Here is a 24,087-nt window from a genome sequence, read left to right as displayed (position 1 = left end):
TAGCCCGGTTTTTGGCTCTTGTTCTCCTCCTCCATTTATTTTTTGCTTCTGTATGCTTTTTACATTAATTCATTAGATGAAAATATGCTCTCTTTTTTGCCCCTAGCCACCCAAAAAAAAAACACCACCCACCAACATGATTTCTTTGGTTTCTTTGTCATCTTATAGCGTATACCAGATGAGATATGCTTATTTCTTGACAAACTGAGTTCCTATACTTTCATTGAGTGTAATGAAATGACCGGTGTGTGATGTTTTAAGCAGTCACTCAATCAGACACCCACACAGGGTGCTGAAGTCTCGCCAGAAGCGAACACTAAGAGGATACTTGAATCCCCACGCTAAAGGTATGTTTTAAAAATGTATATATGTTCTATATATATATATATATATATATATATATATATATATATATATATTGTATTTACTTACCCCAAACTCCATCAGGTGAACCAGTATTGCTGTGAAAGCACCACATGGTCCACAGTGTAATCAATTATGTATTTATTTATTTTATTAGGATAATTAACATATTTTTTGGCAACATATATTTTTTTTAGGCAAACACATTTTACCTGATAATCATGATTAGCAATATTTTTTTACTTTTTATCATATTTTTTATTAATTATTTATTGTTTTAAAAGTGGCTTATTATTTATTTACTTTATTTGTGTTTTGGAAATTTAACAGATTACAAATATGACGGAATGTGAACTGGCGAGACATTTGAACATATTACTCAAGAACTCATTCAAATGAATTTTAGTACTCAGCGTAGTTTAATCGAAAGATGCCTGTTGTTATATCGCCATTAATAAAATAAAAATAGATAAGCTGATGGTTTCAAAAAGACACGTAATATATTAGTCGAGTTTAGTTAGAAGGAGCTAGAGAAGGGAAATGAGAAACTGATTTATTCACAAACATTTGTGGATATGTGGATGAGATATGCTTATTTCTTGACAAACTGAGTTCCTATACTTTCATTGAGTGTAATGAAATGACCAGTGTGTGATGTTTTAAGCAGTCACTCAATCAGACACCCACACAGGGTGCTGAAGTCTCGCCGTTTTTTGCCCCTAGCCACCCAAAAAAAAAACACCACCCACCAACATGATTTCTTTGGTTTCTTTGTCATCTTATAGCGTATACCAGCCAAATGTGTCATCATATTTTCAAAACATAATTATCACATGCCCCGTAATTAAAGTATGGATTGTTTAGCAGAATTAAAAAAAAAATCTCTCTTCACTCAAAGGAACAGCTTTCCAATGCATCCACACCGTTAGATTATACTTTTATCCAACACATCTTCTCATGTCGCCCTTCTTTTCAAATTAATGACTGCTGCTGCAAAATGCAGCACTCATCTGTTGGGGAAAGATTTACATAATCAGTTTTTCAAAAGGCTTTATTAATTTTCCAAGATTCTTGAACAGAACCTTGCCAGATATTTACTTATCACAGTATTCCTTCATTAAAAAAAATGTCTTTGAATCGCATGTTGTTGGAATAATAAATTGTGAGTACCGTTGTGCCATGTTGTGAGGAATTTATTATCTATTTTTGTGTTTTACAAAGGGAGTCAGTGATTATCACTAAGACCTTTGGTAGCTTTTCACTACAAATCACATTTATTTTTCTTGGAGATACCTCCAGCCCATGAGCATTTGTTGTTCTGTTTGAATAATTACCATACCAGTCTAATGATAAATGGTTTCACGCAACATGCAGCTTTGCGTTCTTTATTGGCATTGGTGGTTCCATTTAAGAACCTTTAATATCTATAGAAACTTTCCATTGCACATAAGGGTCTTTATAGTGAAAAAAAAAGTTATTTAGATATTTAAAATGTTCTTCTCATTAAGATAAAAATGTTTGTTTAGAAGAAGTGCTCACTGAAAGGTTATTTCTGGAACCCAGAAATGGTTCTTCTATGGCAGTGCTACAAAAAACCCTGTTTAGCTCTTTTATTTGTAAGAGTGTATAGCTTGGACTTTACTTTGGAGCATCGCTTTTGGACTGTTCTCCTTGCTGGGATACGTTGGACCACAGCAGAAGCCAGGAAAAGCTTTGTCTCTGCATGACTTCATCATCAATCACAGTTTGAATGCATCTGGAATGCAATGGAAAGCAAAGTTAGTAATACTGAGGGTGGGGCATCTTGCACCAAATGTCATTTTATTTTGGTAGTGCTAGCATCCCTGTTGGAAAAAAAGCAGCATATGCTGGTTAAGTATGTTTTGAAGCATGGCAGCTGGTTTGAGTTGGTTTAAGCTGGTCCTTAGTTGGTCATGAGCTGGTTATGAGCTGATCCTAAGCAACTAGCTCCTGCTCAGGACCAGCTCATAACCAGCTCATGACCATCTAAGGACCAGCTTAAACCAGCTGCCATGCTTCAAAACATACCTAACCAGCATATGCTGGTTTTTCAACAGGGATGTGCTCTCATGTCTATTGTGTAACCCAGCCCATCTTGTTTCCTGATTATTGCTTTAGTTTCTCCACCTGTTATCCCCCTTACCCTCCTTGTTTGCTTCCCTATTTATTCTCCCAGTGTTTTCTGTCCTGTGCTAGTTTGTTGTGAAATGTATAATTTTGGCTGCCCTGCTCCTGAGTTTGGGGTTGCTTTGTTTTATAATATAATAAAGTCCTTTGCATTCTGCGTCTGATTCCTCGCCTCATATCTACCCGCAGCCGTGACAGCATGTATGTAGGTATTTATTTATTTATCTATTTGTTAGCCATACACATTTTTCTAATGATAATGATAATGCAAACTATTAATCGAAAGATGCCTGTTGTTATATCGCCATTAATAAAATAAAAATAGATAAGCTGATGGTTTCAAAAAGACACGTAATATATTAGTCGAGTTTAGTTAGAAGGAGCTAGAGAAGGGAAATGAGAAACTGATTTATTCACAAACATTTGTGGATATGTGGATGAGATATGCTTATTTCTTGACAAACTGAGTTCCTATACTTTCATTGAGTGTAATGAAATGACCGGTGTGTGATGTTTTAAGCAGTCACTCAATCAGACACCCACACAGGGTGCTGAAGTCTCGCCAGAAGCGAACACTAAGAGGATACTTGAATCCCCACGCTAAAGCCAGTGGAGTTTTTTTTTTCTCTGCCCACTCGCACCAACATTGCTTGACGACCTTCTTTCTCTCTCTTGCTCAGTCCTGTTTAGTGTGTAATTATGATTGTAAGTACATATTAGTGTGCCTGTGTTGCACTCGTGTGTATGTGTTTGTGAGTGTGAGCTTGAACTCGGGAACTGTCCTCTGACTCAGTCTCACACAGAAGGGGAAGGAATAATCATAGGGTAACTGCATCCTGGCATCATGGGGAGGGAAACTGCTCAGCTCAACATGTGAAGGTGTAAATGAGACCCAAGAGAAACAACACCTCTCTTACAGATTAATGCATGCCAACTTATTTCTTTTTTGAGGACATTGTACATAGCAAAAGACTAGAGTTCAGCTGTTCCTGTTCTCAGTTAAAGCTCTTTGAGGAGATCCTTATTTATTTAGATTGATGTAGTATTGTGGTCAAAGATCTGGGCTGGTAACTGAAAGGTTGTAGGTTCAAACCCTGCAAGGACTGATGCATAAATGGTCCGCTTCAGCAAAGCACCACTGTTCCTGTTGTAACTGTACTGTAATTTGCATTGAATCATGTAGATGTAACTTTTATGCTGTTTGAAGGATCCTGATATCCTCAGTTTAGCAAAGGTATGAGTAAGAGTTCATTCACACAGAATGAGACGTGGGCATTGAAATGAGGAAAATACACAAGGTCTCAAGACATGTTTTTTAAAAGTTGAACTCCTTTTAACTTGAGCGCTGCATTTTAAGAACTCCTGTGACCTGTCTTGTACCAAGGTGCTGCAAAAGATGCGAGACTTGAGCGCAGTGGTCAGAGATGTCCATCTAGTGTGTTTACATAGAAAAAGATTGGAAAAAGTTTTAATTTAGTCAGCAGTTGGTTGGACAGTTGGCAGAAACATAAAACACCAACATGAGCTGATTAGTATTCATAGCTTTTTCATAATTTACTTTTTAAAATTTGCATTATAATATACGTTTACTGATAAATGAGAGGTCCACTGATATTTTGTTCAGATCAGTCTTCAGGTTCTTTTTAAAGATTTGAATGTCTGACATTGAAGTGAGAATGCTTTTCAATTGCAATTCAGTTCCTAAATTAGTGAACAGGATGCACATCTGCAAACGCAGTCTGTATTTTAATGTCAAAAAGTAGAATTTAAATGAATTGAAATTCAAAAACATTATTATTGTATAAGGGCGAACGAGACGAGAGACATGCGAATCCATTTGCAAGCTTTATTAGACAGAGACGTGGTCAATAACACAGTCAGGATTGAAACACCAGCAAACAGGTATGGCACGGGCAAAACACAAGACTAGTCCAAGGACAGACGTGATCAGACTCCGGCGAACAATATCCAACAGGGCAAGGCAAAGAGAGATAATCCAGGTACAGAGCAATAGTCCAGGCAGGGGCAAACAGAGTCCAAATGGTAAAACAATAGATAATCAAGTTACACAGGCTGGAATCAGGAAACAAGTAATGACTAGACTAGACTAGACTAGACTAGACTAGACTAGACTATGAAACCACAAAATGGCTCCGTAAAGCAGCTATCACAAAGAGAGTGATAAACGCAGAACAATACTCGGCAGTGAGAGAGAAGAAGTCCATGGCTTATGTAGGGTGTGTGATTGGTTACAGCTGTGGGTGTAATCAGTGCAATGGATGATGGGAAATGTAGTCCAGGGTATAGTGTAGTGTGTAGTGTGAGAGTCCATGTGGTGAGCAGGTGACCTCTGGTGGTGAGTGAACGGAAGTTCATAGACCAGATTCGTGACAGTTATAGTAGCTGTCATTTTTAACTAAAAGTAAAGTTTTTCAATATAGACTTTGAAAACTCTTTGAAAAAGCTTGATAATAAGTTTTGAAGCCATCAAACACTTTTTACAGCTCCTGAACTCATCCTTAGGGTTTTAATAGGAAGGAGAGGGATGGATGGACAGACATATAGATTGATAGATAGACAGATTGATAGATTAATTGATTAAATTCCTCTTCCGGTCATTCCAGTTCAAATTCCACAAATTTGAAACTCATGAATTGAAAGGGAGCCATTTTTTTAATTATCAATTTTGGCCCTAGTATAAACAAAAAAAGTAGTGATGCACTGAAATGTATGCAACCAAAAATATTCACCCGAAACAGCAAAAAAAAATTCAGTTTTGGAATAATTCGTTTAGGGGGCCCAAAATTACTGACTGAAACAGTGACATTTTCTTAGCTTGATAAAATATTATGTTTGGCTGAAATTTTGAGACGGCTCATTGAACTTTTGTCAGGATTCTGGACTGTCTGTTCTGTTTTGCCCCTGTTTCTGTTCTAGTGTTCCCTTATTTGGTCTTGTTCCTGTCCTCGTTTAGTTTAATTAGTCATCTCGTACACCTGTGTCTTCCCAATTATCCTATGTATTTAGCCCCAGTCTGTGCAGTCTGTGTTTGTTGGTTCTAAATGTCGTTGTACTACGTGTGACTCCTGGCTACCCTGTGTTTCCTCCTGTGGATCAATAAATACTGTTCTGTGTGAAATCCTTTTTTTTTTTTTTTGAGCGCCGTCGTCTGAAGATGGTCCTCGAGTGGATTTCACCGCCTTTGTGGAGTGGATACTGGCGAGAAACGGATTCCTGCTCACCATCAGTTCCAAGGAGAATCTCGCCACTCCTGACCCAGAGCCCAGCCCACCATCTCCCTGTGATGCGGAGCATCAGCCCGAGCCCACCATTGACGGAGAGCCATTTCCCGCCACAATGAGCGAGCCAGCGCAAAGCTGAGCGACTGAGCAGAGGATCGCCCCGGACGTAGAGCTGAACCCGTCAGACCAGGTGCGAGAGCCGGCGACAATGCCCGTCACGAGGGAGAAAGCCGTGGATGGTGTGAGCGCGGAGAGGAGCTCCGCCTCCTGCACCGCGGCTGAGGGTGAGCTGAGTATGACGCGGCGAATGTGCCACGCCGAAGAGGAGAGGGCTCCAGTCCCCGAATCCAGTCCAGAGCACCCTCAAGTGTCCACTCCTCCAGAGCTCCATCCTGTTCCCGTGTTCAGCCTAGAGAGGGCTCCCGATCCAGAGCTGACCAGTGCCCGCCAGTGCCCGCTCCTAGAAAATGCAAGCCCTCCCACCCGCTCCAGCCTCCTCCACCGCTGTCGTCTGGCAGCCCCTCTGCTCGCCCTCAGACCACCATCATTACGGTGTGAGCTCTGCGGGTCTGCCATCATCCAGCGTCGCCATGGCTGGAGAATCCCTCACCTCTGTCTCCAGCCTCCGAGGCCCGGACTCCGCCTCGGCCCGTGGACCCAGCGGCTCCACCTCGGCTCCTAGCTTCCTCACCTCCACCGTCACCCGTCAATCCACCAGCTCTACCGGGCTCCCTCGTCCTCCGGCTGCACCTCGTCACTCAGTCCCACTGGCTCCATTGGGCGCCTTCCTCCCGCCAGCTGCACCTTGGTCCTCAGTCGCTCCGGCTCTGCCGTGGATCTCCGCCTCGGTCGCCAGAGCCCTCGGCTCCACCCTGGCCCCCTAGATCCTCGGCATCCCCCTGGCTCGTTGGCTCTCCGTCTCCACCTCAGGCTCCTCCACCACCTGCTCCGCTACTGTTGGTCGGCCACCTGGAATCGGCAGCCATTCCTCCTCCATGGCTCCTCTCTACGTCGGCTCCACTGTGGGTCGCCATCATGGCTGTGCCCTGGGTCCTGCTTGGCTCCGCCTGCTCTGGGCCCCTCATGTATCCTCCCTGGCTCCTCCCTCCTTCGTCGCCTCCCTGGTCTCTGTCTGTCGGCCCCCTCCCAGGTGTCCGTCCTCCTTAGTTCCCACCCATTGCCCCCCTCTGTTCTACGGTGCGAAGACGCACCTTCCGGGAGGGGGGGCGATTATGTCTGTTCTGTTTTGCCCCTGTTTCTGTTCTAGTGTTCCCTTATTTGGTCTTGTTCCTGTCCTCGTTTAGTTTAATTACTCATCCCGTACACCTGTGTCTTCCCAATTATCCTGTGGTCCTGCTTGGCTCCGCCTGCTCTGGGCCCCTCATGTATCCTCCCTGGCTCCTCCCTCCTTCGTCGCCTCCCTGGTCTCTGTCTGTCGGCCCCCTCCCAGGTGTCCGTCCTCCTTAGTTCCCACCCATTGCCCCCCTCTGTTGTTCTACGGTGCGAAGACGCACCTTCCGGGAGGGGGGGCGATATGTCTGTTCTGTTTTGCCCCTGTTTCTGTTCTAGTGTTCCCTTATTTGGTCTTGTTCCTGTCCTCGTTTAGTTTAATTACTCATCCCGTACACCTGTGTCTTCCCAATTATCCTGTGTATTTAGTCCCAGTCTGTGTTTGTCGGTTCTAAATGTCGTTGTGCTACGTGTGACTCCTAGCTACCCTGTGTTTCTGCCATTGGATCATTAAAGACTGTTCTGTGTGAAATTCCTCGTTTCCTCATTCCTCGCTCTTCACAGTAGGCAAACTGTGACAACTTTAGTGAGTTAGTGGTTTTGTGATTTTTAGTTTAATCACCTAAAAACAAAACATCCTGAACAGCATACAGAATTAAATGACCCAATTAACCAAATGTAATTGACACTTTATCTTCGATTTCATTTTTATTCTTTTTGGCTAAATGAACAAACATCCTGAACAGCATACAGAATTAAATGACCCAATTAACCAAATGTAATTATTGACACTTTATCTTCGATTTCATTTTTATTCTTTTTGGCTAAATGAAAACTTTAATTTCGGTTTCAAAAATTAATTTTGGTAAATCACTGTATAAAAGGGTTTATATTTCAGATTCTGTCAACACATACATTACAGTGTCTATTACCCACTTATCATTACTTGCACTATGAATACAAATGAGATCACCCTGAAAACATTTACCCATTTAACAGAGCACATAATTTATTGTTTAGCATTTCTAGATATTGCATCGTAATTTTTTTTTCTGGAATGGATTGTGACTGCTGACATTTGCTGTTTGGGTGGACTTTATTAAATCAAGATGCAAAATTCTTAGTGTGGTATTTTGTTTTTCAAGTGTACAGTAGCATACTTGAAAACTTAAGCGACAATTAAAATGTATACAACAGAATGCCAAACCAAGTGGCATTTCTTATAAAGAAGCATGTTTGCTAGTGAGAGATGCAGACAGTTTTGTAATGATGACATATGGGGTCTCCCCTGACATATCAGAACACTATATATGCCTTTTACTATGTCCTTTTCTTTCTGATTTTTTTTCTCATTCTATCCTCTCATTCACTTTATTTCATCAAATTCCTATCTTCTGTCTTTGTCACTTATATAATAACTATATCATGCTGTATTTCACCAGCTTCTCTCACATGTCACCATACCTTCTGCTATGAAACATAAAATAATGTTTCATGTGCACAGGGACTTCTTACCTAATTAGGCCCATATTGGTCAGAGATGCACGTCTGAAGAGACTTTGATTCTCTAAGTATAGCATGTGGTGACTGTAACCTTCATGAAGAACCCGTTACAGTTCCTCTGGCACATTCAGTTCATGTATAACACCACGGCACATGGATCCGACACACCAGAATGACTTTTAACACTGGAAAATTGAGACCAAATGAAACATGGATTGGACATCTGAGATTACAGAAAATATTTGAGTACAGATTTTTAGGAAATGAGGTTGACCCTGAAAACGCAATTATAAACATCATACACCCAATGAGGGCTCAGGTGTGTTGTTTTGGAAAGAGCCAATGCATACAAACAGATACTAAAGCACATAAGCAGATAGCGTACTTATATGCACATGTGCATTCAGGCTGCTTCCAGATGATGCACCTGGGGTCTCAAAATCACCAGAGGTCATGATCACATTGACCCAATTCACATCTCCACTTTACACCATCATATTATACCACATTACTTTATTATGACAGATAGTAGAGACAATGGGCAAGAGAGCTGTTCTCTGATTATTGCTCCATGAATACTGCATGAGTCTGATTCACTCTGTTCTTCTCAGATTATGGGTTATGTTTTCTAAAGTAATCATGACAGTTCAGCTTCCAACTAAATTTTATGCCATCTACATGCACACACACACACACACACACACACACATTTGATATATTAATCATTTAGCAGACGCTTTTATCCAAAGCGACTTACAAATGAGGACAATGGGAGCAATCAAAATCAACAAGAGAGCAATAATATGCAAGTGCTATAACAAGTCTCAGTTAGCTTAACGCTGTACATGTAGCAGGTTTTTTTAATATGATATAATACATAAAAATAAAACATATAGAATAGAAAAAGAATAGAGCAAGCTAGTGTTAGAGGCCCTTTTTTGCTTTTGTTAATTGTATAATAAATAAAAAGAAAACAAATAGATAGAATACAAAAAGATTAGAGAAGTTGGTATTGGTGGTTTATGGGGACTCATAGGCGTCATGGTTTTTATACTGTACAAACTGTATTTTCTATCGCCCTACACTAACCCTACACCTAAACCTACCCCTCACAGGAAACTTTGTGCATTTTTAGATTAAAAAAAAAACACAATTTAGTATGTTTTTAAAGTCTTTTGAATTACGGGGACACAGGTAGTGTCCTCATAAACCACCTTCATATTGTAATACCTGTGTCATACCCATGTCATTATACAAATTTGTGTCCTCATAAACCACACACACATATACACAGCCTTATCAGAAAAGCAGCCGGGAGAGCATGGTTACAGTACACTCTTTGAACTGACTGTAGTCTACTGTAAGTAATGAGTGAATCTTGGTCTCTGCCTGCTGTAAAAGTCTTTGATTTTGTTTGGGGGAGGGAGTGCCTCCTCAAATAAATTGGATGAGAAAATAAATCACAGTACAAAAATAAAACAATGCAAATATTACAAAAATATGAGTTTAAATAGTTTATAAACCACTAATTTGACAGTGTCCAAAAGTGACACCAGCAAGTGAAGTTACAATGAGTTGAGTTTTAATAGGATCCCTAAGTCCTGCAGTGAAAATGTGTTTTTGTAGGCGAACCTGGAAGTTAGCATCACCCTGGTTCCCTCAACAAAAACCCTCTAGGAATGGATCATTGCAGAAAATAAGCTATGTGATCAACACAAGTTTATGATACTTACACATTTTGTTCATAATCTTCACAAAATTAACACATTTATACATTTTGAAGCCTAAATGGCATATACTGTAAACAAACTACACCACGTTCTCATGACTTCAACATCACCACCATTAAGCTTCCAACATCTCTTTCAGTTTTTATTTTAAAAAAGCCTTTTTCCTTGAAAGTCTGAATTGGAATAGTTTGCAAAAGCATGCTTATAAACACAATGAGGCTGTGAAAGCAGACTAGTAAGTAGATGAGTTTACTTGTTCAGTGTATTGTTTAATGTCCCCGATAACCTCTGTAGTCCCATTTAGCCACTTGTAAGCAACCACCTTTTTCAAGACAAGTAAAAGCTTAAAAAAAAAATCACATTACTGTATGTGATAACAAAAAAAACATTGACTTCAGTATGATGGAACCGAAAGTGCTAAAATGTCAACATGTCTCTGGGTTTTGGCCTACAGAATTACATCATCCCTTCAGCACACTTTGCATGTTGTGTTTTTGATGGGGGTAATTGAGAATGAATGGGGAAAAGCCACGTGAGAAGAGGCAATGCCTTGATATGATAGGCCTATTACACTGTTCATGTGATAAATCCCGCCTCTTGTTTTTGTGCATGTTCTGTATCTGCAAATCGGTCTTCATGAATAAATAATGGTGCTACTGTAAAGACTAATTAAAAACAGAGTAAACAACTCACTCACTTAGATATCACCACTTTATATCATGTCAAAATCGAACTTGAAATGACTTGAAAATCGGTGAGTTTTTTATTTTTGGTTTTTCATTAGTTATTATTTTTGAATAAATGTAAAAATCTGTAGAAAACACCAAATTGAGGAAATTTATACTTGGTTTTAATAAATACATTAATTAATTACACGGTTAGTGTTATTAAATAGAATATACACTATATGGACAAAAGTATTGGGACAACTGGCCATTACACCAACAGGGACTTTTAATGACATTGCATTCTAACTACATAAACATTAATATAGCGTTGGCCCCCTCTGTTTGCAGCTATAACAGCATACACTGTTCTGGGAAGGCTTTCCACAAGATTTTTCAGTTCTGTAGTTCTGTGGGAAGTTTTGCTCAACTATCCAGTAGTGCATTTGCGAGGTCAGGCATTGATGTTGAACGAGAAGGCCTGGCTTGCAATCTCCGTTCCAGTTCATCCCAAAGGTGTTCTATGGGGCTTTCTTCCACACCAAACTCATCCAACCATATTTTTATAGACCTTGCTTTCTGCACTGGGGCACAGTCATGCTGGAATAGAAAAGTGCCTTCACCAAACTGTTCCCACAGTGGTGGAAGCATAGCATTGTCCAAAATGTCATAGTATGCTGAAGCATTAAGATTTCCCTTCACTGAAATAAATAAAGTGCATTTGCTTACACTGTAAAATCTAATTAGTTGGGCTTACTTAAAAAAAAGCATGCAAACCGATTGCCTTGAAAAAACTAAGTAAAGTGAAATAGCAATAGTATGTTGTACTGACAGATGCTTAGTTAGTATAGTTTACTTACACGAGAGTTCTAGTAACTAAAAAAGAACTGTAGGGGGTACTTGACACTTTCATTTAGGTTTACTCATGACTTAGTATAGCGACTCACTGACTCCCAGAGTGCATTGCGGTATGAATAAATTATACAGTTGCTTTGTTTTACAGTTGTTGATTTTATTTGACAATTTTATTTGCTGTCTTGTGTCAGTAGCAGCACAACAAAAAGAGCAAATAAAATGGCTATTGTTACAAGTAATGAAAATAAATTAAATTGAATTGTTACCATTGTTGGGGTTCACGTGCTGAATGTTTAAGTCTGTGTGTGACTTCAGCATGTTACCACACATGATTTAAGAATTATATAACCCCAAAAAAAAAGCATCTCAGGGTCTTTATAAAAAAGTTTTTGATAAAGTTGATTAATGAACACACTCAATTAATGCACTAATGCTTTAATTAGAAGAGAGGTCACTTTCTAAAAGTAACCTATTTATTACAAACTAAATCTAAGTAAGGTAAACTATTGGATTTTACAGTGTAGAAGCAAAATTGCATCAGATAATAAGAGTTTCAGACAGAATTGTCTTTATATTTGTTACTTTTTTTAGATACAAAAAGTACATTTTCATTTTATGCTGACTTTTCCAACCACCAGTTAAGTTTTACAGCACTGTGCCTTTGCTGCGTAAAAGTTCGGACAATTTTTTTAATATGTTAATTTATATGTTTTCAAGCAGCCATTCAGAATTTTTTTTTTATTCACTTTGCTGTTTATCAAATAACGTCAATTATGTGAATTAGCCATATCTTCAGTGGTGCACATAAGTGATGCGCATGCATGACCAAAATAAAAAATGCGCTTTGTAAATAAGTTCAGACCGCTCATTTGCGCGCCGACATGATTGACAGCTGTTAATGTACAATCACCATTTTAAGATTGACTAACTGTAATACTGTATAAGATTTCCATTCAAACTGAAAGTATAAATCTAGGCTATACACTGCCGGTTTTAGAGCAAAATGCAAAAATGTGACATTTCATTCACTGACGCGCTTCACTTAGGTGCTTCACTCAGCAGCGCATATACTTACGCCCAAATAAAAGCTTGATGATTTTAGGTTGGAAAATGCTGAAAATTTATATCATTTTTTTTAAATTGAAATACTAGCATTGTATTTTTAAGTGTACTATAATATAATTGTATTTTTATTGAATACATTTATTTTAAAATACAATAGTATTACCACACTCTATTTGTTATTTTGCTTATTATTTTATTTAAACATACAAAATAAATAAAGTTCAATAATACTATTATCACTATTATTTTTTTTTATATAGCTATATTTAATGAGTCACACTGGTGCAGTGTGAGCACCAAACCAAATCTCCATGAAGAACCAGTCTGAAAAACGTATGTGCACCCCTGCATATCTTTATTATAACATTTGTTTACACTTATACATTTTTTTTGCATTTTAATCAGGGATAAAACATGCCAGCCTATAAAATAGATTATTCTGTATTATTATTGATGATGATAATAATAATAAATAAATTATTCTCTTTAATTTTCACAATCCAGGTGTTTTACATGCATTTTTCTAAAAGCAATGGTTAAACTTTTAAATAGTTGAAAAATTGTTAACAGTGCTCAAAAAGTAAACATATCCTCAATACATAAATATATCATATTTATATACTGAAAGATAAATACTGAGTAGACACTGATTTTTACAACATTATATTTAGATATTATAGTTAACTAAAATAAAAAAATAAAAAAAATATATATATATATCAAAAAATTGTGTGACTTGAAATAAAATAAAAACTGTTTTATTTTAGCTAGTTGACAAGGCTACATTTCCCATTATCATTTAGTTTATCTTGAGGTTCTAAAATAACTAAAACTAAAACTGAAAAAAAATGTAATAACCATATAGACATTTAAAAAAAAAAAACTAATAAAAACAACAAAAACAATAAAATTACTAATATTCAATTAAAATGAATATGACAGCAGAAAATACAGTATATATAACAAAAAAAAATTCCAAAATATTAAAAACTATAATAGTACCTCAATGATACAAAACATAACATTGCTTTACAATAAGGTGTCAGTGTAAGTTGAGTATGATGGGGGATTGGGGGTGGTTATGGGGGGGAGAGGCACTCTTTTGAATATCTGCTTAGGCAAAATGCTAGGACCGGCCCTGACTGTGCTATACAATACTTTCTAATGCTGTTTGACATCAGAACAATACATCTGCTTTACTCCCTTAATTATTCATTGAGAAACATGTGAGTGATCAGTGCAAGTCTGCTGAAAGGAGCTGCTGGTGCAGTAACTTCTCAAATCCCCTGAGAGCCACTGACCACACGGCCTGCAGGAGCGATGATTAGCATGATTATGATGATTAATTACATTGTTTAAACTCTGTCATTGTCTACTGATTTTAGCACCTCTATCTCACTCTCAGGATTAAACACCCTCACTTTAACTTGAGACAAACTATGTGTGTGTGTGTGTGTCTGTCCCCTACAACACTAGAACTCGTTTCCTTGAGCTGTGCCACTGTTGTGGTCATGCTCCTCTGTTTTTCTGCAGTGTGCAATGCTCCATTTGTCTTTGGTGCAGCTTATTTTGAGCAGCCCCCTTAATGTAATCTTAAACGTCTTTCTCAATCTGACTGGAACCCGATCTTTTTTTTTTGTCCTCTCACTGTTTCAATGATAGATAGCATTCTTCTGCGGTGCTGCATAACGTTTACAAAATACAAATTCACCCCAGAGATTAACAGTTCACAACTCCATGTGCACTAACAATATTCAATAACTCAATCAATCAATATATATTTTGTATTTTTTTTTTTTTTTTAGTATTGCCGTGAAGTATCCTATGCTCACCAAGGCTGCATTTATTGATCAAAAATCCAATTATTCAATTATTAATAATGGTTCTTATCATTATCGATGCTGAAAATAGTTGTTACTGCTCAATATTTTTGTGGAAACCAAGATACTTTTTTTCAGGATTATTTGGTAAATAAAAATGTCAAAAGAAATGCACTTATTTGAAATATACCTGAAATATATCTTTCGTAACATTATAAATGTCTTTGTCACTTTTGATCAGTTGCATCCTTGTTGAATGTATATTCAGGCCAGTACTAAATGGAAAAAATATATTGCAATATTGTGTAAAATATTGTGTGTGTGTGTGTTTGTTTTTTACAGTCCTGCATATTTTGTTAAAATTAAGAATTTTGAACATCTACCTAGATTATAAAATTTTGCAACAGTTGCTATTCATGATACCTAATTCATTAACTAATATTAATGTACTAAAAAAAGAAAAAAGCTTTGATGAATGACTTTCTGGACCCAGTTTCAGTACTGTAGATCGATAGGGAACCTTTTTTTCTTCTTCTTGCTGTTACCAAACAAATGGTATAAATATCAACGAAATTAATCTTTACAATGCAGAGGAAACAAGTTGCATCTGAAGTGACATTTAGTTGTCACACTGTTTAATGCAGCTCAGAGATTAAAATGGTATGTATAAAAGTAACAAAAAATATTAAAAACATTAATAAAAAACTATAATATGTCTCCATACTAAAATAATAATTAACCTGCCAGCAAAGATAGTTTACTGGTTTTCATTCACGGTTCAGCTTCATCTCATGCAGCTCTAGATTAACACTGGTTAAAACTAACACATTTTCTCAGACAACACTAGTTGATCTGAAAGAGACAGTTGAGCATAATGCTGAGAATGTATATTTACATTGTGTTATAAATTCTGACATACTTTTGTTGACTTGTTTGCATTTGTGCATGTTTTATGTTTCAGCTAGAATCTACATTGAGAAATACTGTTTAGCTCCATGAAGCCTGAGCCAGAAGGACACCAATGTCCAATCTAATATAAATGTTTCCTTTTCTCTCCCTCCTTTCTCTATTCCTGTCTGTATAGGAACCTTGGGAAATCTGGATTGAGAGTATCATGCCTCGGTCTGGGTGAGTATTACATTATATCAGAAAATGCCTGTCCATATGCTGTATGTTTTTGGTGCAGTAAATCAGCAGATAGCAGCAGAGATAGTTTTTGCAGAGTTCAGTTCTGTTTAACAGCTCATTAATCATGACACTATGCTGACTCTCTCTAGCATTTTCCCTCTTTCACAAACACACACACACACACACGCAATCTGGCTCTTGATATCTAGGAAAGGAGGGCTGGGACTTGAACAGTGGGATATATGAACGCAATTACAAAAGCTGAACTTCAGTAACTGGAGTTGGCCAGTCAGCTTCGGTACCGCCGAGATGAGAAACGGCAGACTCAGCTTTCAGAGTGAGACAGGCCAACGCTACAGGCACTCCATATGCTTGTGTGTGTCTTTTAAAATATGAGCACTACAGTGTAAGCATGTTACTAAATATAAAAATATACAGAAAGATAAATAGCTCGGAAAGCGATGCTCATATAGGAGACACAGGTTTGAATCTGGCCTCTGTCTGGTCATGATCCCATTCTTCTCTCTCTCTCTCTCTCTCTCTCTCTCTCTCTCTCTCTCTCTCCTACCTGTCTGGAAATAAAAAAGTGACAGAGCCCAAAATAAAACTATACTGTATGCTCCTATACAATAGTGGTTCACAACTGGTGGGTGACAGGCTTTTTTGATAGTGTCACAGACAACAGGAAAAACATTGCTGCTTAGTAGACTTGTAGGAATGCACATTTTAATAAAAATATAAAGTGGCAGACTGTTTTTTCTTTTTTTACAAATCAGTTGGGTAATTGAATCAGTGACACACGTATTAATGTAAGCTGTCCTGCAGAAAGAGTCCCTGAATGAATCGGTGAACAAATCTGATAAAAAAAAAAACAGATTCAAATGATTCATTTAGAAGAAACAATTGTTTATTCATGACGACTCATGAATCAGTTGAGTAAATAAATAAGTGGCATGCTCATGATGTAACTTGTCCTGCAGAAAGGGCCACTGAAAGATTCATGAATGGATGAACAGATGCAAAAGTTTCACTGAGAAGAAACAATTCCAAATATTCAGTCTGTCATTTGGTGGAAACTAGCCAAATTAGGCAGATTCCAACAGAGACAGGTTGCTGAACATATTTTTATTTTCAAAAAACATTGACTACCTAGGCGGAAATCCAGAGGGTGTCGGGGGGACCAGGACCCACCCATCTGACGGTTGTCCCCCCTAAAAATATGATTAAAAACCATGCTGTGTATTGTAAATAACAATGTTTTATACTTTAAATAACTTTGTAAGTGGTAAAACAATGCAAACGGGGCAAAAATGCGTTTTAAGTTTATAAACATTTTGAGTCTCCCCCTCCCTTGCCTCACAGTGCTTTGATCCAAATGCCTGCTTTCCTCTTTTACATCACCTCACTTGCCGAGTCCATGGTTTTCCCAAGGAACTGGGCTACTTTAACACTGTTGCCGCGGGTTGAAGCAATCCCAATAACGTGATGTGAATGCAAATTTTAGCACAAAGTCAACAGTTGTGGAACTCGACAGTCAAGGCTATTTTATTCACTTAAACATCGGATGAAGTGATTCATTTCTCTTTAATACAGATGATGCCAATGTATTACTATTGTTCGATGTTAGCAATAATAATGTTACCTGCTTGATGGATAGTAATGTCTACAACGGACACGAGCGCTGTCTCGGCGCGACCACAACAGCTTGAAGTTGTCTAATTTGGCACGGTCTCCCTGTTGCACTAATAGTAGTAAAGCTGTGTATGCTTGTCCTTACAAGTACAATTTTAGTTGTATTATTTGTGTCCCCTTCAAAAATTGCTCTTGAGAAATGTTATGTTTATTGTCCCCCCTCCAACTATTAGAGGAAATTTACGCCCCTGAAACAATGCAAAGTCAAAGAAAATATGACCAATACCATATTAAATATGGGTTAAGTTTCAACAATGATAAACATTGTTTCTGAAATTATCAGAATAATAAATCTGTCCATTTTTTCTTTTTGTTTTGTTTTGTAACATTAAAAGAACACTTTTTTCATATGATAAACAATTTCAGTACTGTTTTGGGGCTCCATGTGATGTCTGATGTTAATCATCTGGGTCCTGAAGTGAAACCATTTGAGAAGCATTGGTTTAAATCATCCTATCCTCTTTGTTTCTAAGAAATCCACTACAGAACACGAATGAATATGAAGTCAAAAGCTCTTCACTTTATAATTGCATTCCTATTACTGAAGCTATTTTGTGTAAAGTGAATTCAAGTGAATTGTATCTGAGATGACTAACAGAAAATTGCTCAATTTAACCTGAATTCGGTTGTGAACAGCAAAAACATGCAGATTGTATTTGAATGAGAACAGCACTGGGGTTTTGTACTAGAATGTCCAAATATCATTTTTCAACAATATAAAGTGCATGATAGTTATATCAAATTAATGGCTCATGTGCTGTTTCACATCTGTATTTATCACAGAGCACACCAGACAGGTTGAGGTGATAGTGCCGTCACGTCTGCCTCCACAACAAGTGAAGAATCTTTTATGTAACTCTAACTCTAAACACTAGAGAAAGAGAGAAGGATATCTGACTCTTGCAGAGAAGGAACATAATGAGTTAAATATAGAAAGAGGCAGGTTAAGTGTGCAGCAGAAAGACTGTGTGGGTTTGTTTGGAGAACACAGGAGGAGACTCACCTCAGTCTTATTCAACGAAAGACTATAGACTTATATAAATCTGTCTATGTGTTTTTTCCTTTTTTTACACAAACATCAGTATTTTAAAGTACAAGCTACTCTTATGAAAATGTATTTAGCTACACTAACAAAAAGTTGCTGACAAAAATATACAATTAGTGGGTGATATCTTTTCATTAAAAATGATTTTTTTGATTAATTTACAATAAATTAACTCAGAAACTTAGATAACAGTAGTTTATATAACGGAGTAAAAATATATGACAGTAAAATTTGACAGTAACATTTAACTAAATATTTTGAAGATGCAGGGACTTTTGTAAAGGCATTTAAAAAATTTATTGGTGAATCATTAATTTGATCCGCAAATCTGTATGAACCGCTTCACGTATCATGGTAGTTTGAGAGTATTTAACTTCTTTAAATTATCTATCTTCACAGAGCTTCTTTAAAGGTAACTTCAATTTCAAGCAAGTAGATGTGGAACTACATATGAACTGTCACAAGCCAAAAAAGTTGTGTTACAGGAAAAGATCCTTTGGATAAGGATGATAGTTGGAGTTGGCAGAGGTATTAGTCTAGAAGAATTTTTGTATGAGCAAAATTGAGAGCAGCCGCCCAGGATGCTGTCTCATGCAAAGGTCAGCATGCTGCCAACTGGCTATCTCCCATAATGCCACAAGTGCAAAACGGGTGGTGCTACACCAATGTTTAGGCAGGGAGCTTGCTCAGAGATGGCTGCCCGCAGCGGATCCTGCCAAACTGCATTAGGCAAAGCAGGAGAACACCTCAACACACGACAGCTTCTCACAATTCTCCACGACTCTGCAGAGCAGATCAGACAAGCCAGTAGAGCATGTTATTAAAAACATACACGCAAAAAGAGGTTCTTAGGTAATTTCTCTTAATCCAGAGAAAATGTGATTTACTGGCATTGAACTGAAAGTTCTGTAATCTCTTTCAAACCCTGGAAAAGTTTTCTCGGTGGACTAAATGGGTGCATTTCCCATAGGCATAGTAAGCTAACTATGCACATTCAATTGTTAGTTCAATGATTCTGTGTGTCTTGAAACCATAGTTCCTATGAACATTTGCAAACAGCATTGCAAATTTATGTAGTTGGCACTACAGATCTTGACCTGTGGTTAGAAGAATAGTTTCTCATTTCTTCAACATTTCTTTTGGTCTTTTGGTCACAGTGAACAAGCTAAACTGCAGTACATTCTGTATCCTTCATTCCATTTAAAAAGATATACACATTTCATTCTGTATAATTTAGTATCAACAATCAGCACCATTTTTGAAGAGTGTGCCTGTGCATTCATGATATAATAGGGGAACTGCAATGAATCAAATATCAAATAAAACAAAAAAAGACTGGTAAAATAGTGCGAAAATGTTCGTTACAGCAGAATCTTGTTGTGAAGAAAGCCGCTTGTATACTATGTATACTATAATATGATTGTATACTAGAGTGAAGTGTACACTAATTGCATGTTTTTTTTGTTTTTTTTTAAATGAACAGTTTTCTGTTGTTCATGAAAATGAACTATAATAATTGGCATTGTCAAAGGTGCTATAACCAATGCAGTTCAAATGACAGCTGTGCGACCATTTTACTGTTTCGGCAAACAGTCGTGACTAGCTAGTCAATATCTCCAATGACGCATGGTACTACAGTGATTAAAGAGATAGTTCACCCAAAAATGATAATTCTGCTATCATTTACTCACCCTCAAATTTTTCCAAACCTGTAAGAGTTTCTTTCTTCTTTTGAGCATAAAAGAAGATATTTTGAAAAATTTTGTTAACCAAAGAGTTGACAGTAGCTAGCTTTATTTCCCCATAGTATGGAATGGGATATTCCATCATTTATTCTTCATTTTTTTATGTTCAGCAGAAGAAAGAAATTCGTACAGTTTTGGAACAACTTGAGGAGTTAATGATATCATAATTTTCATTTTTGGCTGAGCTATCCCTTTAAGAACCAAGTTACATCATTCTACGGGGAAATACACCCCAGGTCAGCTGGGTGAGCACATCATTGATCATGTTTAGATATGCGAGATGTAGTAGTAGGCCTTTTTGAGCACAAAACAGACTTAGGGATATTAGCAATTCTCTAAAGTAGTGCAATCAAAGCTAATGTGATGGGCAGAAATGAGAACAAAGAAGTTAGCCAATTCTCCATATTTCTCTCAGCGTTTCTCTTTCACTTTTCCCAGCTTATTTTTTCTTTGTTGCCATCAGCTCATTGATTATATCTGCATTGTAAGTGGTTTGTAAAGTAAATTCAAGTTCTTTCTCTAAGGAATACGATCACTGTGTGTATGTGTGTGCCTTTGTGTGTACACAAACATCTTTTAATTCTTTCCTACATTTGCCTTTGGATCATTCCCCACACCCTGAGGAGAAAGTCTACTCACCTCAAAACGTCACTCATGAAAAAGTTTCAGAGGCTAAGAAACGTTTATTTCTGTAAACACCTCAGAATTTCATCACCATAAAAGTTTTGTCATTCTGCTGCTTTTGTAATCAAGTCCCTCAGGCTAAGGTTAAGCAGATGGACTTGAAGTGCAGTACAGCAATCTCTCTCTCTCTCTCTCTCTCTCTCTCTCTCTCTCTTTGGTTTTAGAGAGGGAAGAGTTAGATCCCCTTACAGGTTACTAAGGGATGTAGCAGAGCCGGCCTGACCTAATAAGCAAAATAAGCGGTTGCATAGGGCCCCATATCTTTATTCAATAATTTGTTTATGCTTTTTTGCTTTTTAATCAGGAATAAAACATGACATCCCAGAAAATAGATTATTCTGTATTATTATTGATGATAATAATAAAAATGATTCTCTTTAAATTTCATAACCCAGGTGTTCTTGCTTTATTAAAGCATTAATCTCACTAAATTTTCATAAATTTTTCTGAAAGCAATAGTTAAACGTTTAAATAGCAAAAAAATTAAAAATATATTAATAGTGCTCAATAAGTAAATATATCTTCATATTTATGTATTGAAAGATAAATACTGAGTAGATACTGATTAAGATTTGTTCAGGGGGTTGCTGGGTTGTGTTGTATCATGTGTTGACTATACAAATCCATATTGTCAAAAGCATAGAATATTGGCAATATTAAGAGGATATGGCATTTCCAGTTAATGTAGGCTGGTTACATTCTTCTTTTTATTAGGCCTATTATTATTATTAGGTTACTTTTATTATTAAATTACAATTAATTTGCCCCGCAATAATTTCATAGCGGATAACTGATGCGCTATATGAGGATAATAAAATGTCAGGCTATTAGCTTACTCCTCATTGAAAATGTTTATTAACAGGTCTTTAAACAGGTCTATTAATCTATCCACTTTATTTTTCAACGCAGAAGTACGCCGTTTCTGTGAATGTGCGAGATTTCTAGTTAATTAGCCGCTTTCAAAAACAACCTGTTTAACGCAAAATACATTTATCTTTTTTTCACTATGTATGGGCCACAAGAGAAATATTAATGGAATAATTCAAGAAAGTTATATGCCGTTTTCAGCACATGTTGAAGTAGATTCGTCGTCTCTGATAGAATAGCGCCGTTAAAGGGGTTATATGATGCTTTTTTAAAGATCATTATTTTGTGTATTTGGTGTAACAGAATATGTTGACATGCTTTAATGTTCAAAAAACACCACACACACACACGATGCGCAAAACTCCGCATTTGAACAGTCAATAGCAAATACTTAAACTAATAACGAAACAGTAGCTGATTCAGAAGCGCCAGATTGTCATAGCAAAGTCAGAATTACCTCCTCTCCTAGGTTCACGAAACGGTCGTCCATAAAATGCATTGCTGTTCTGTTGTAAGTAATCTTAAAGATTCCTAAATGCATCTACTTCTGGAAGGCCAAATAAAGTGATTTTGCTTTTGCCTAGAAACACAGCGTCTCCCTGACATGGCTGCTTCAACACTAACTGCGGTTACTGAAACCACGCCTTCTTTCTTTGTGTGCACATTTGGGCGGCATTTTGCTAATATTTCCACATTGTGAGGTAGATATGTGGGGGCGTGTTAGAACGAGCCGTTTTAGGGGGGCGTGGCAGAGTCTTAACTTCGATAAAGAATATCTCTTTGGTTTTGAGACTTTAGTCTTTGCAACTTCAGGGATCTTATCTATGCACAATCAGCTTGTAACACTCCAAAGAGAAAGGAAAACTTGAAATGGCATCATATGACCCCTTTAATGCAGTGTCAGATGCCGAAAGCGCCGTCAGTTTTCATATGCCGTTAATTTCACTATGTATAATTGACTGAGGTTAAGACATTCACTGGCATAACTCTTGCGCAAAGTTTGCATGTTGCTTAATATCAGCCTTTATGGTTTAAAACCCCCCCCCCCCCCCCCCCGTTTCTGTTCTATTTTGGTTCATTTTCTGTGTCCCCATTAATCTGTTTCTCGTTCTCATTGAGACTTTAATAGAATTATCTATTATTATCTATATAATTATCTCTATTTTTGATTACCCCTTCACCGTGTGCTTTATCCCTACCCATGACAATACTTTTAAATAAAGAAAGGTACAGAAAAAAAAGAATCTTAGCTGGCTTCATTTAGCAAACAGATATTCCCTTCAGTTATTTTCACACTTAATTATGCCCGCTAAAATGTATTGTACAAGCTTTTGCTAATTTCACTGTTCATTTTATTGTGGCCCACAGTATTTCACCTTTAATTTAATAGCACATTAGAGCTGCTCTATTGCAGCGGGTCAGTAGTGTAATCACAAGACGTTTTCCTGCAATAATGTAACCACTTGTTATACATAAATCTTGTAACAGTGATGATCATATTTACTCAAATATAAGTTGCATTTTTTATCATCTGAAACGTGCTGCGACTTATATTCCAAAGTGACTCATATAATGCAACTGACATCAAGGAAGCAAAACATACACAATGCACATACACAATTTCTATAGGCTTGAGGTTAAAATAAATGTTGTTTATAGTGAATTCCACTATCATTTTTGTGTTTTATATTTACAATTTAGTTGTAATCTAAACAATGCATGTGCTAAGCGTGCTTTGCTTAACAGCTTGTGCACATCAGCTATTCAAGGTGAATATTGAATGTTTAACAATATATTTAATTACATACATGTACTTCATAGACATCCGTATTCTCTAATAACTCTGTTCTACTCTCTGTTGTTCTGTTGTCTGTGTTTCTTTGTCTGGACACAGCACTGTTCACATGCTGTGTGGTATCAGTTTTTTGTAACAGAGCATTTTAATGAGTACGAGTAGATGAGCACAGTATTGGCACATCCCTATTTAAAATTTCAGAAATGAAGACATTTTTACAGTGTGTGCTATAAATGGTGTTGTGGAAATTGATCCTGCACTAGCAGTATTGAACAGCATTTTCCCTAAGCAGCTACAGAATTCCCCTTCAAACTGGTTCATATTGTAACGTATGAGCCAGGACAAGGAGGAGCGAGAATCCAAATGCAAGCTCAAAAGTTAATTAAACCACAAACACAGATAATCCAAACCAAGAACCAGGGTGCAATCCACATAGGGGAATCAGGAACATAATCCACTCAGAGAAGGCAAGGGAGAGCAATCAACCTGAAACACACATACAGGAACAAC

General features: G+C 37.3%; 1 protein-coding gene across 1 annotated transcript in view; it reads left to right on the top strand.

Annotated features, from left to right (window-relative positions):
- LOC107571209 (voltage-gated potassium channel subunit beta-1) overlaps positions 1 to 24,087 on the top strand; it is a 142,886-nt gene that overhangs the window by 68,700 nt on the left and 50,099 nt on the right. Inside the window, exon 2 of the mRNA XM_016257509.1 lies at positions 15,706 to 15,749. The gene's annotated coding sequence lies outside the window, so the exon portion shown is untranslated. The remainder of the gene's footprint in view (positions 1 to 15,705; positions 15,750 to 24,087) is intronic.

The sequence above is a fragment of the Sinocyclocheilus grahami genome, unplaced genomic scaffold (assembly GCF_001515645.1).
Source record: "Sinocyclocheilus grahami isolate Dianchi unplaced genomic scaffold, SAMN03320097.WGS_v1.1 scaffold1565.1, whole genome shotgun sequence".
NCBI classification, from domain to species: Eukaryota; Metazoa; Chordata; class Actinopteri; order Cypriniformes; family Cyprinidae; genus Sinocyclocheilus; species Sinocyclocheilus grahami.
The sequence above is the reverse complement of the archived record's forward strand: the minus strand, read 5'-3'. Positions and strand labels throughout refer to the sequence as shown.